This window comes from Schistocerca piceifrons, chromosome 3 (genome assembly GCF_021461385.2).
Source record: "Schistocerca piceifrons isolate TAMUIC-IGC-003096 chromosome 3, iqSchPice1.1, whole genome shotgun sequence".
NCBI lineage: Eukaryota > Metazoa > Arthropoda > Insecta > Orthoptera > Acrididae > Schistocerca > Schistocerca piceifrons.
In genome coordinates this window covers 535817584-535830554 of record NC_060140.1, presented here as the reverse complement: position 1 = coordinate 535830554, position 12971 = coordinate 535817584, and positions in this window count along the sequence as shown.

The window sequence follows — 12971 nt, the reverse complement described above, 5'->3', positions numbered from 1 at the left end:
CTGGTAGCTCATCTGATTTCAAAATGCATCTCTGATGGCTGTAATGAGCACAATGAAAATTCTCCGGTAGGCTGTTGCAATGGCGCCCCACGTCGCATCATGAAGGAAGCGTTTCCAAAGCTACAAAAAATGTGGTATAGTCCATGGACACATGTGGATTTACGAGGTTTGACTGAAAAGCAGTACCTCCACCTTCGTAATGCTTCAACAGTCTGCAGAATTGATATGCGGCAGATACTGGCTTCTTCCGTAGACTCTTCTGTACAGCTCCAATTGGCGGGAAGCCTTAGCATTGAACGATTGTGTTGTTACAGTGTAAAGTATGGAACCCTGCGCAGACGGTCGGTCAATTCTATTTAAGCAACGTGCAGTCATTGAATTCTTGACAGCCGAAGGTGTCACCCCAAAGGAGATTCATCAGAAAATGAAAGCAGTTTATGGAGATTGTTTTGATATGAGTACTGTGCGTCGTTAGGCGAGTAAGTTCAAAGATGTTGAGGCGGGAACATCTGACCTACATGACAAACAAAGAGTTGGACGTGCTTTGACAGCAGCTACCGAGTTTCACAAGCAAAACGTTGACAGATTGATTTCGGACGATCGTCGTATCACTCAGAGATACTGCAAGCACAATCGGCGGTTTACAAGGACATGTGGGTCACATCGTTGCTTTGCTTAGCTATCGGAAGATCTGTGCACATTGGGTACCCCGGCTGCCGGCTCCTGAAATGAAACCACACGGACTTGAAATTTGCCAGGAAGGCCTCTCGCCTTACGAGAATGAAGATGACGCCTTTCTCCATTCAGTTGTGACAGGAGATGAAACGTAGATACACCATTACGACCCGGAGACGAAACCTCAGTCTGCGGAAAATCGACATGAAGACTCGCCCCAGAAAAAGAAATTGAAGACGCAGCTCTCAACTGGAAAAATCATGGCCACAGTGTTCTGGGACGCAGATGGTGTTATCTATGTTAATTTCCTTGTTCGTGGAACAACAACAAATTCAAAGCGTTACATCACAACGCTGCGAAATCTGAAACGACGGCTAACATGGGTCCGAAGGGAAAAGGGAAATGTTTTCCTGCAGCGTGACAATGCCAAACCACACACTTCACTAGCCACCACAGCAGAACTTCAGAATCTGAAGCTCACCACTGTACGGCATCCTCCATACAGTCCAGATTTAATACCGTCTGACTTCCATCTGTTCCCGATAATGAAAGACGATCTGCGGGGACATCATTACGCTTCTGATGAAGACGTTGAGAGATATGTGCGACTGTGCTTGCTGAAACGGAGTGTCGACTTCTTCCGTGACGGCTTCTGAAAACTTGTTCATCGTTGGCAGAAACGTATCCAATTGGCTGGTGATTATGTGGAAAAGTAAATATTGGTAATTAAAGATCACAATCTAAGGATTATTTCTGCGTTTGATTTATCAAAATATTCTCACCCAAACCCAATTAACGAATGTGGAGACATTACTTTTCATTGAACCCTTGTATATATGTTAAAAAGCATTTCGACCCAGCTGAGAATCTAACCTGGATCCATGCAGTTGGAAACCCACCACTCTGACAGCGCAATTACAGAGGCTGAAGATGCATTGGCTCTTTAGAACTATTTTACTGTACAAAACACTTCCAGCATCATGTTTCTACAATTTATTCGAAAAGAAAACCTCAAATTTCTGAAGTTCAGTAAGCATTAACATACTTTTGAGTGAGTTGTTACTTCTTGTCTTTTGACTTAGCATCGGACTCATAATGCGTTGTCAGTGATCGTACAAGCTGCGTGTAGCCTTCAGCAAGGCGATCCAGGCATCACTCCCTCCCAAATAGCTCAGCACTCCCACCACATCAAACAGACCGTACACTGTCCACTAGCTCACTGCTCGCCACTGTTCTCAGGGATCGGACCGCAAGGTAGCTCACTAGCTCACTATTCCCCACCATTCTTATGGATCAGGTTCCCAGATAGGTCACTGCTTCCCACCAGTCTCACGGATGAGATCGCACGGAGCAGATCACATGGCGACTTGAGGCGCCACTGTTCTCTGTGTTCTTAGCACAGTGATACAGGTTGCATCTCGCTTTCCTGACTGAGCACCTCTCTCCACCTGAGTTCAGCTTTTTATAAAAAATAATGGTGTGTGTAACACATAATTATTTTAACAAATATGATAGTCCTTATATACAGGTTGTCTCAGGGGGAAAACTCGAAATACACAACCTTTAGTGAAAACGGGTCACAGTACAAAATTAAACCAATTAAATTTCCTGTAAAAAGGTTCTATCCATTTTTTCTCTAGGACTTACAGTTTATGTGAAGAAAGCGGGAAAATAAAGTAAATCTAGCCTGACGTGCATGTGCTGAGATGTTGTAAGCATTGTAAGCCAATTTGAAGTAGTTTCCCGACTTGATAAACCACGTGTTCTATATCTAATTATTCATCTCGACTCCACCTATATCACAGTGGTACGTTGTAAAAAATTAAAATGTACCGAGTAATAAAGAGAATAAATAAAAATTTACGTTAAGTCTGTTCTATCTCGGAAATTATTCAGAATAGTGCATATGTCCACATGAAGTTTTTCACTTCATATGATCGTTTCTGTCATCAGTGGACACTGATTATTTGTCCTGGGACAACCTGCATGTTAGGTACCATTTTTTGAACTATTTATTTAACCTGGACAGATTTATGCTTCAGGTCCCGTGTTAAATCAGACTAGAGTCTTCTATATAACTACAAAACTGATCAAAATCATAGTTACCTAAAAAAATCATAACATTTTTAATATATCTCTCCTTCTTCTCTCTGCATTTGGTTGTTGGACCCTCTTAGTTGAAACTGGTAATTTTCCTCGGTCTTGCTGAATATTTTATATCCACTAGGTAACAATATCATCAAGAATGTACCCAGATACTTTTCTTAGCAATCGGATCTGTAGTTCTTGTATTCTGATGGGAACAAGTGTTTCTGCTGTCTTGTCCAGGCAAAAGCTTCAGCGTCTAAGGAGCAGAAGTCAGTCAACAATAAGCTTGATCACTTGGACTGTACAGTAAATACGTATCTGAAGGATTTTTCGATGGCGTTGTCACCTCAACACAGAATTTTTCGCGACTAACCTCATTTACCTCCATGGAATGATCAGTAATCTACGTTTCGGTTACAGTTCAATGATTGTTGTCGTTAAAGTCAAGTATTGGCCAAGTTCCTTGGTTGGGACAAAGGGATCAGTTGCAGCTTCCACTTTTCCAGTACTTCCCTAGATCACAAAAGCTTTTCCACAGAGCATCTAGTCTTTGTGTTATAGATTAATGTACTGCCATGCCTTAGTTATCGTTTCTCTAAGATGCATTAACTGTTTGCTTTTTGCTTGTAATCAGTTTTGTTTTAAATTATAGGAGTGGACTCTTAAGTCCAATGAGCAGTGTCGCAGAGATTATTCGAGAACTGTTTTAGCTCTTCCTTTAGCCAAGGTGCAGGTTTTCCTTTCAGGTTCTGGTCTTTAGGAGAGAGTATTTATTGTGTAATCCAGTTAGTTCCGTAGTAAAACCATGGAGCTTTTCTTTCAACCCAGAAATGGAATGGAAATCGTCTCCCAAATTATCTCTTGCACCTCCAATGCAAGTTGAGCTACACTGATACACTTGAAGTTTCTGTGTGTTGTCAATTACAGTTCATTCTTTGGATGTTATAGAGAATAAGTCAGGAATATGATGATATGAGCTGATTGTAGGTACGAATTTCTTTGCTATCGACTTCGTGGCAAATATATAAGTATGTATGAGAATGTGATTATTGGCGGCGTTATGGGTAGGTGCAAGCCGAAGTACTGTTACATTTGAAGGAGAAACTACACACATGAAATGATGAGACAGAATATTTACGTGTTTCTAGCATTATTTGTATGATCCTAAGTAGAACCGAACTTTGAAAGGTCAGTTTTGAAACAGGCAACCCCGCCTACTTTCGGAAGTCTGCAGTGGACAAGGATTAGGCGAATTTTGTTAAGGGATTTCATATTTTCGAACTCATTTTCGACTTGTTTGCCTTCATTAGTACTGGACGTGAGTAGTGCCAGTGGTAATAGAGAAAAGTGTTTGTATGCAGCTACTCCACCCCCTCATTTGTTACTTCTGTGGTGTCTTAGGACATGCTTGGCTTGAGCCAGATGTCCAGGTTCGTAAGAAGAAAGGCGTGCATGTCGATATTCTGAAATATATGGAGGAATTCTTTGAAACGAATGGAAGTGATGCCCAACTATCTTCTACAGTAACAATACAGACACACTGGAAGAACCTGTGGTTGTATGAGTAGACAAGTTCGTAGCTCCTAAATTACAGGCCTTAAGATTTCACTTACACCCCTTTTATTCAGCCTTTATTTTCACCATTATCCTGCCGACTTTTGTTCATACGCTATGTAGCCTAAGTTTGGATATCACATTATTCAAAACTTCTATCTTTCAGGAGTGAAATTCTCGCGTATTGTCAGACTTGTTTTCGCATATCCTTTAATCACCATGACTGATCCAAACCTTTTCGTATATGATACGAACTACACGATTGTGGGTCTAGATTTCGCAGATCATAACGTCCTACATTCTGCTCTATAACTTCTGCTCACAGAATTTTCTGCATTTTTCCAGCGCATTTTTCAGTGCTGCACAACAATATGTCAATCACAATGCCTTAGACTAGAAGAGTTACGAACGATGTACGGTATCATTTAACCAAAATGGGAGAAAAACGAAAATGCCACCACTGTCAGCAGATAATTTCCATGGCTTCTGACTCATCGTCAAACGTGAAGGGACATTTATAATCCAAGCATCCTACGGTACCTGAGGAAAGAGATGGGTTAGGAAGCTGATCAATATCGCCATAAATCTATGCACACATTCGAGAAATCATTTCTCGTGTACCGCCCTCACTGACATCTGCTTCCACTCGGGTGAATGCATCCTCTCAGAAAGGCAAAATGAGTCTTGAACCAAGTTCTGATTTATTTTCTTTTGCGATGCACTCCCCCAGTAGCTTTTCATTTACAACAACCAATAAGTAAATGTTTTAATATTATAAAGCAGCTCACAATAAATAATAGTACGGCATTAGATGCACAGCCTTTAAAAATGATTTGTAGGGAATACCCTCCTTTCTCTATACTTGAAGACACAGAATTTAAAATATATATGATTTGCCCGAATTTTAATGTACCAAGCCGAAAAATGTTGCCAGACTCTCTTATTCCTAGTTTGTAACATGAATTGTTCGATAAAATTAAAAATCATTTGGCCACCTCATGGCTAGTCTGCCTTACGTCGATGGGTGTACGAGTGTAAATAACATTATGTTCTCACTGCACATTTCTAGATGAAAAGGTTGAACTTAAGTCATACCTTTTACAGAGCTCACAATTCGAAGACAGACTCACTGTAGAAAACATCTAAAATGTTATTGACAAATACAATATCGATTTAAAATCATCTCCATAATAACTGACAATGAGTCAAATATGAAATTAACTGCCGTGCTTCTCTAACTTCCACATATCTCATGCTTTGCACATTCTTTAAACATCATGTGCAACACGCAGTTCAGAAGTCCATTGATAAAACCGTTGACGAAGTCCAAAGAATAATGTTTTAAGGAGAGACCCTTTGCTTTAAGCAAACTAGCTGAAATGTAAGAAAACTTAAAAAATGACCGACTAAAACTGAAACAAGATATCCTAACCAGATGGAACTCTACTTATGAAATGTTTCGAAGATTTACTTTAAATAAAGATCCCAAAATTTCTTGCTTCGCTATTTTAAGTCGAAAATCAGTCTCCTTGAACTTAAAAGATGGAGACTGGGAAATAGTGCAAGAGAATTTACAGATTTTGAAAGTTTTCGATGAAATAACATGTGTCCTCAGAGAAAGCAGTCTCACATTCACAAATGCAAATCCTGCCAATATTAATGGAACAGCAACACAAATCTTTTAAAGACAAAAATTAAGAATGTCCTCAAGAAACAGTGTCATTGACCTGTAATTTCCTTAAAGGGTTATCAGAGTGGTTTGGGGTTATCTCCTGGAGTGAATGGATTGGTCAGGCAATGTTACTGGACCCCCGATTCAAAAGGCAAGGATTTTCAGCAGACGAAACATTTCATGATTGCTACATGAAGTTTGCTGCAGGAATAAAGGAGGTTGGTTGTTCAACAAGAAAAAACACAGCTCATTTCTCAACCAGTTACCACCATAATTCATGAGACTTCTTCAATCTGAGAGGAGTTTGACGAAACTATTGGTCAGCTTCAAGCAAGTTACGACCTGGAAAATTCAGCATTTGTCGACTTGGAGAAATATTTAGCGAAGAGATATTTGCCTAGAAACAACGATCCCTTAAACTGGTGAGAAACAAGAAAATTGCTGTGGCCAACGCTATATCAATTGGTTCTAAGAGTGTATGTATCACAGCAAAATCAGTGCCCTGTGAACGAATATCTTCAAAAGCAAGACAAATGTGCACTAAGAAGAGAAACGGACGCACATCGACTAAAATGCGTCAGATCTTATTTATAAATGGCAATATTGATTAATTTTTCCTTTTTGGGTACGTGTATGGTAATACTGACTGTAAATGACGACCATACTTTTATTATAGTTATGTTATAATTCTTATACTATATTTTTTCCGATAAAATTATCAAAATGTAACAATTCAGTCTCCATTCTTAAAATTTTTCCTATAGATAAAAAATATTTAGGATTTTGTTGTAATATTTAAATTTTTTATAGCAGACGATATTTAAAACTTTTATATTTCAAAACTGCTAGGGAGGTAACACGAAAACATTCTTCTTCTTCTTCTTATGTTCTTTCAATAGAGGAACAAATCACATAAAGATACAGGTTCAGTGACCTGAATTAAAAACGCAATGTAGCCTTCCTTTTAATTATTTTGTGAGTGAGTGTTGAGTAATGAAAAAGAACTTGTTTATTCCAGTGTGTGATTAGTTGTGATCTAATCTCTGAAAAGGACAGTTTCGACCATCTCTATGCAGAACGACATCGTTAGGACTGCGTACGTATGCATCATAGTATTGAAGTACCTATACGTTATACAATATGCAATTATGCAAAAAATTTGATAATATTTTAACATGGTTTATGTTCACTGGTGTAAAAAAGATGTTACATTCCTTACTTTACGTACTTAATAGTCGACTTTTTCTTACATTTTTTAAAGTACCATTCCTCAGAGTTGAAGACCATGGTTCACCATTACAGATTTCGTAGGCTGTTCAGAAGTTTAGTCGTGAAAACATTACAAAGTTACCTTTGCAATCAATGATATTAGTGCGGATGTATAGATTAAACACTGAGGATTGGCTACTCTTGCATTCATTATGTTAAACTGTATAGTGCAGAACATATCAACCAATTAATCAAGTTCTCACATATCATGAAGTTCATTTGTTAAAGACTACATATCTTTTGGAAAGAGTAAATATTTTCCATAATTCATGTAACATTCTTCAAATCAATAAATATTTTGCATTACACACTTTCTTAGTAGCTTATATTTTTTGATAGGGTTCAAGCTATTTCCATACCAAATGTCATCGGAACGTGTTCAGCGGCTTTTTGGTGACAAGGTAACAGACAAATACACTTAAGGATTTATGATATCAGTACAGATGGAACTGTCGGTACTTTCAGCTTGAGCCGACTTTTTGCTTTTTACGACGTTCCGTAGATGAATGTGATAATTTTTATTAGTATTTTGCTCATTGTACATTTTATCTGTCTTCAGCATTGCTGTATCCATCTTAATTAGGAACTGGCGATAATTACTTCACGAGTCTGTTGACTTTAAGGGCTTCAGTGCTTTAAGTGAAACAGTTAATAAACAGTATTTTTAATCAAATGCATTTTAATCATCAACTGTTTATATGTCCCATTAGTCATCTACCTGTTTCGGCTGTTAACCATCATCCAGGAGTTAGGGTACAACAGATTAGTTAAAAGCATTGATCTGTTGTACCCTACATCTTGGATGATGGTTAATAACAAAAACAGGTAGATGACTAATGCGGTAAATAAAGAGCCGGGGGTTAAAATGCATTTTATTAAATACATTACCGCCGTTGAACCTCACGTTATGGAAGCATTAATAGGTAGTTGAGCGATCAGGACGACTCGAGGTAGACCAATATAATGTTATAATGAGGGGACAACTTTTACTAGATCGTGGGAGCCACCTTACCCGATTTTTGTACTAAATTATCTATCTTGGATAAGAGTGTTCAGTTGAACTAACGTTTGCTAGACTAAATTTCCTGCGTGTATGAATATCCTTTGGAGGCAGTCATGGTTCTCTAGAGTCAGTCGCAGAATCACAATTGGCATAAGTGAATAGCCCCTATTCAAGCAAGTCCTTTCGGAAAATTTATAGCAGTTAATATTCAGTGTTGATTTATCAAAATACTAAAATTCCTGTCAGTCGATGGAGGAATACTACGTAGCAGACAACGAAAACTATTTCCCAACTTACAATGAGACATGGCAACTGCACGTTAATCATTACTCCATTTTTTTAAAAAAATCTGTAGTCATTCGTAAGGTGTCATGAGTATCAAAGGCTCGTAGAAGAAATTTCAATGTTGGTTAAGTATCTGGTCACGATGTCACAACAGAAAATAAGGTTTATTCAAATCATATACACTCCTGGAAATTGAAATAAGAACACCGTGAATTCATTGTCCCAGGAAGGGAAAACTTTATTGACACATTCCTGGGGTCAGATACAGCACATGATCACACTGACAGAATCACAGGCACATAGACACAGGCAACAGAGCATGCACAATGTCGGCACTAGTACAGTGTATATCCACCTTTCGCTGCAATGCAGGCTGCTATTCTCCCATGGAGACGATCGTAGAGATGCTGGATGTAGTCCAGTGGAACGGCTTGCCATGCCATTTCCACCTGGCGCCTCAGTTGGACCAGCGTTCGTGCTGGACGTGCAGACCGCGTGAGACGACGCTTCATCCAGTCCCAAACATGCTCAATGGGGGACAGATCCGGAGATCTTGCTGGCCAGGGTAGTTGACTTACACCTTCTAGAGCACGTTGGGTGGCACGGGATACATGCGGACGTGCATTGTCCTGTTGGAACAGCAAGTTCCCTTGCCGGTCTAGGAATGGTAGAACGATGGGTTCGATGACGGTTTGGATGTACCGTGCACTATTCAGTGTCCTCTCGACGATCACCAGTGGTGTACGGCCAGTGTAGGAGATCGGTCCCCACACCATGATGCCGGGTGTTGGCCCTGTGTGCCTCGGTCGTATGCAGTCCTGATTGTGGCGCTCACCTGCACGGCGCCAAACACGCATACGACCATCATTGGCACCAAGGCAGAAGCGACTCTCATCGCTGAAGACGACACGTCTCCATTCGTCCCTCCATTCACGCCTGTCGCGACACCACTGGAGGCGGGCTGCACGATGTTGGGGCGTGAGCGGAAGACGGCCTAACGGTGTGCGGGACCGTAGCCCAGCTTCATGGAGACGGTTGCGAATGGTCCTCGCCGATACCCCAGGAGCAACAGTGTCCCTAATTTGCTGGGAAGTGGCGGTGCGGTCCCCTACGGCACTGCGTAGGATCCTACGGTCTTGGCGTGCATCCGTGCGTCGCTGCGGTCCGGTCCCAGGTCGACGGGCACGTGCACCTTCCGCCGACCACTGGCGACAACATCGATGTACTGTGGAGACCTCACGCCCCACGTGTTGAGCAATTCGGCGGTACGTCCACCCGGCCTCCCGCATGCCCACTATACGCCCTCGCTCAAAGTCCGTCAACTGCACATACGGTTCACGTCCACGCTGTCGCGGCATGCTACCAGTGTTAAAGACTGCGATGGAGCTCCGTATGCCACGGCAAACTGGCTGACACTGACGGCGGCAGTGCACAAATGCTGCGCAGCTAGCGCCATTCGACGGCCAACACCGCGGTTCCTGGTGTGTCTTCTGTGCCGTGCGTGTGATCATTGCTTGTACAGCCCTCTCGCAGTGTCCGGAGCAAGTATGGTGGGTCTGACACACCGGTGTCAATGTGTTCTTTTTTCCATTTCCAGGAGTGTAGATGAAATACACTAACATCAGAATCTATTCTTTCTTTTCAATTATCATGGTAATTTCATTCTGATTTTGCCAAGTACCATAGATGAAAGTACCTTCCGATTCCTGATGAAACATCATATTGTTCGTAATTTCATAGAACAGCTCGACAGAGTCCTAATTTAGTCATTCCATCAGTATAGACATAATCACTTTAACTTTAATTGGTTTTTTAAAGTAATCTCCTATGTAATTTCAAAGATATACCACCTAAGGTAAACATTTTGCTCGCCCGGCTAGCCGTGCTGTCAAACGCACTGCTTCCGGAGCGAGAAGGTGTGCTAATACCTTGCACGAATCCGCCCGGCGGATTAGTGTCGAGATCCGGTGGCATACCGGCCTGTGGATGGTTTTTAAGGCGATTTTCCATCCGGCTCGGGGAATGTGGGGTGGTTCCCATTATTCCGCCTCAGTTACACTATGTCGGCGATTGCTGTGCACACACTGTCTCCACGTACGCGTACACCTTAATTACTCGACCACTCAAACATTAGGGCTACAGTTGTCTGGAATGAGGCGTTCCCGGGTGGGGGGAGGGGGGGGGGGAGGCGAACCGCACAATAACCCTAGGTTCGGTGTGGGGCGGTGATGGGGTGAGTGGACTGCTATAGCCTGTTGTGGTGTTGTGTACCACTGAGGGCTATGTCGGAAACGAAGCCTCTCCGTCGTTTCTGGATCCCCATACATACATACATACATACAAGGTAAACATTTTCTTGAAAACTGAATGCAATGAAAACGATATACACCTCTCCATATCCGAGTTTGTGTTCGAAATGATACCCACAAGTATGGAAATATATACTTAAGCACTCTTACATTTTATTCCATCTTTAAGGTACAAATATGTTAATATCAAATGTTCCACACATCTAATTTTGTCGGTCGTACTCGAAGCGGCTGTGATATTAGGCTTACGAAGGTAACATCTTGGTTCAAATGCCTCTGAGTACTATGGGACTTAACATCTGAGGTCATCAGTCCCCTAGAACTTAGAACTACTTAAACCTATCTAACCTAAGGACATCACACACATCCATGCCCGAGGCAGGATTCGAACCTGCGATCGCAGCGGTCGCGCGGTTCCAGACTGTAGAGCCTAGAACCGCTCGGCCACTCCGGCCGCTGTAATATCATGCTTAAATTAATCTGACTCACCTCAAAAGTGCGTCACACTCATACGCAATGTTTTAAATCTTACGACTTTGCTCTTAAGACCCTAATTCAGTAAGAACATTGCATGTGCCCCGAAATTACTCACATATTTAGATTACTTTCAAGAAAATCACTGCACGTCATTATTTCATTAACTGTGTATTTTACCAATAATAATTGTTGATGTACTGTGTTTATTATGCTTGCAATGAAATGATTACAGAATGGCTTTTAGTTTACTTTCCCCATAGATTTGCCACCAAAATTGATAATTTCATCCTTGCTGGACAGTGGTTTAAAAATTGCAATTTTTTATAATATGAAAGACAAGTTCAGGTGACAGTCACATTTTTTTTCTTCCATCACGTTTTTAGAGAACCTACACACAGATATTTAGGTGGATCACTGGTTAAATGAGTATTTCCTTACATAGATATAACCATATCGAAGATGATTCAGTAAAATGTACACGGCAGTTCATTATACTTAAATACTCGTATTTATGTCACTGGATATAGAATAACCTTATATTTATGGAATGAAATGTTTATAAAAAACCGCAGTGGATTTTTTGCCGAAACATCTTGAAAGCGCGCAGTAAGGCAGACAAAAGGCTAATACAGGTAAATAAATAACAATGTAAGCCAATGATGAGATTATGAATCCTCGAAATGCATCGCACAAGAAAATAATAGTGAATGGCACCTTGTAATTGTTCTAATTTGCATTTATACTACATTACAATTTTCACAGTTATAAATTAACAGAATTTTATCTTCGACATGATTATATTCATGAGGTGCACCTTAAGCAGATCCTCATGAACTACAAATGACAATCGTCGTTAGTAGCTACGGAACTCCAACACGAAATGATACTACTTTTCGTAATATATTATATTCTATAATTTAGAAAAGTCACTCCGATGACCAGCTTCAAGGAGATTCTCAAGAACGCCAGCGACACGTATTGAAGGATGGTCCATTTCCAGCAGGGGCACGTCATGTACATTGGTACTCACTCCGCTAGTAGTTTTGCAAATTACTTCTCAATCATCTTGGGGTATCGGCTGTGACGTCTGTACAAAAACAACTGGTTTTCAGAACTGTCGTATGTGAGTCAATAAGCATTGACAGTCAGTTAGAGGATAGTATTTGTATTCAAATTCCTCTGACGCTGAAAGGAAAGAACTGATGACGAAACTAAGTATAATATACTTTACTGCAACGTGTATATACACTCCTGGAAATTGAAATAAGAACACCGTGAATTCATTGTCCCAGGAAGAGGAAACTTTATTGACACATTCCTGGGGTCAGATACATCACATGATCACACTGACAGAACCACAGGCACATAGACACAGTCAACAGAGCATGCACAATGTCGGCACTAGTACAGTGTATATCCACCTTTCGCAGCAATGCAGGCTGCTATTCTCCCATGGAGACGATCGTAGAGATGCTGGATGTAGTCCTGTGGAACGGCTTGCCATGCCATTTCCACCTGGCGCCTCAGTTGGACCAGCGTTCGTGCTGGACGTGCAGACCGCGTGAGACGACAGTTCATCCAGTACCAAACATGCTCAATGGGGGACAGATCCGGAGATCTTGCTGGCCAGGGTAGTTGA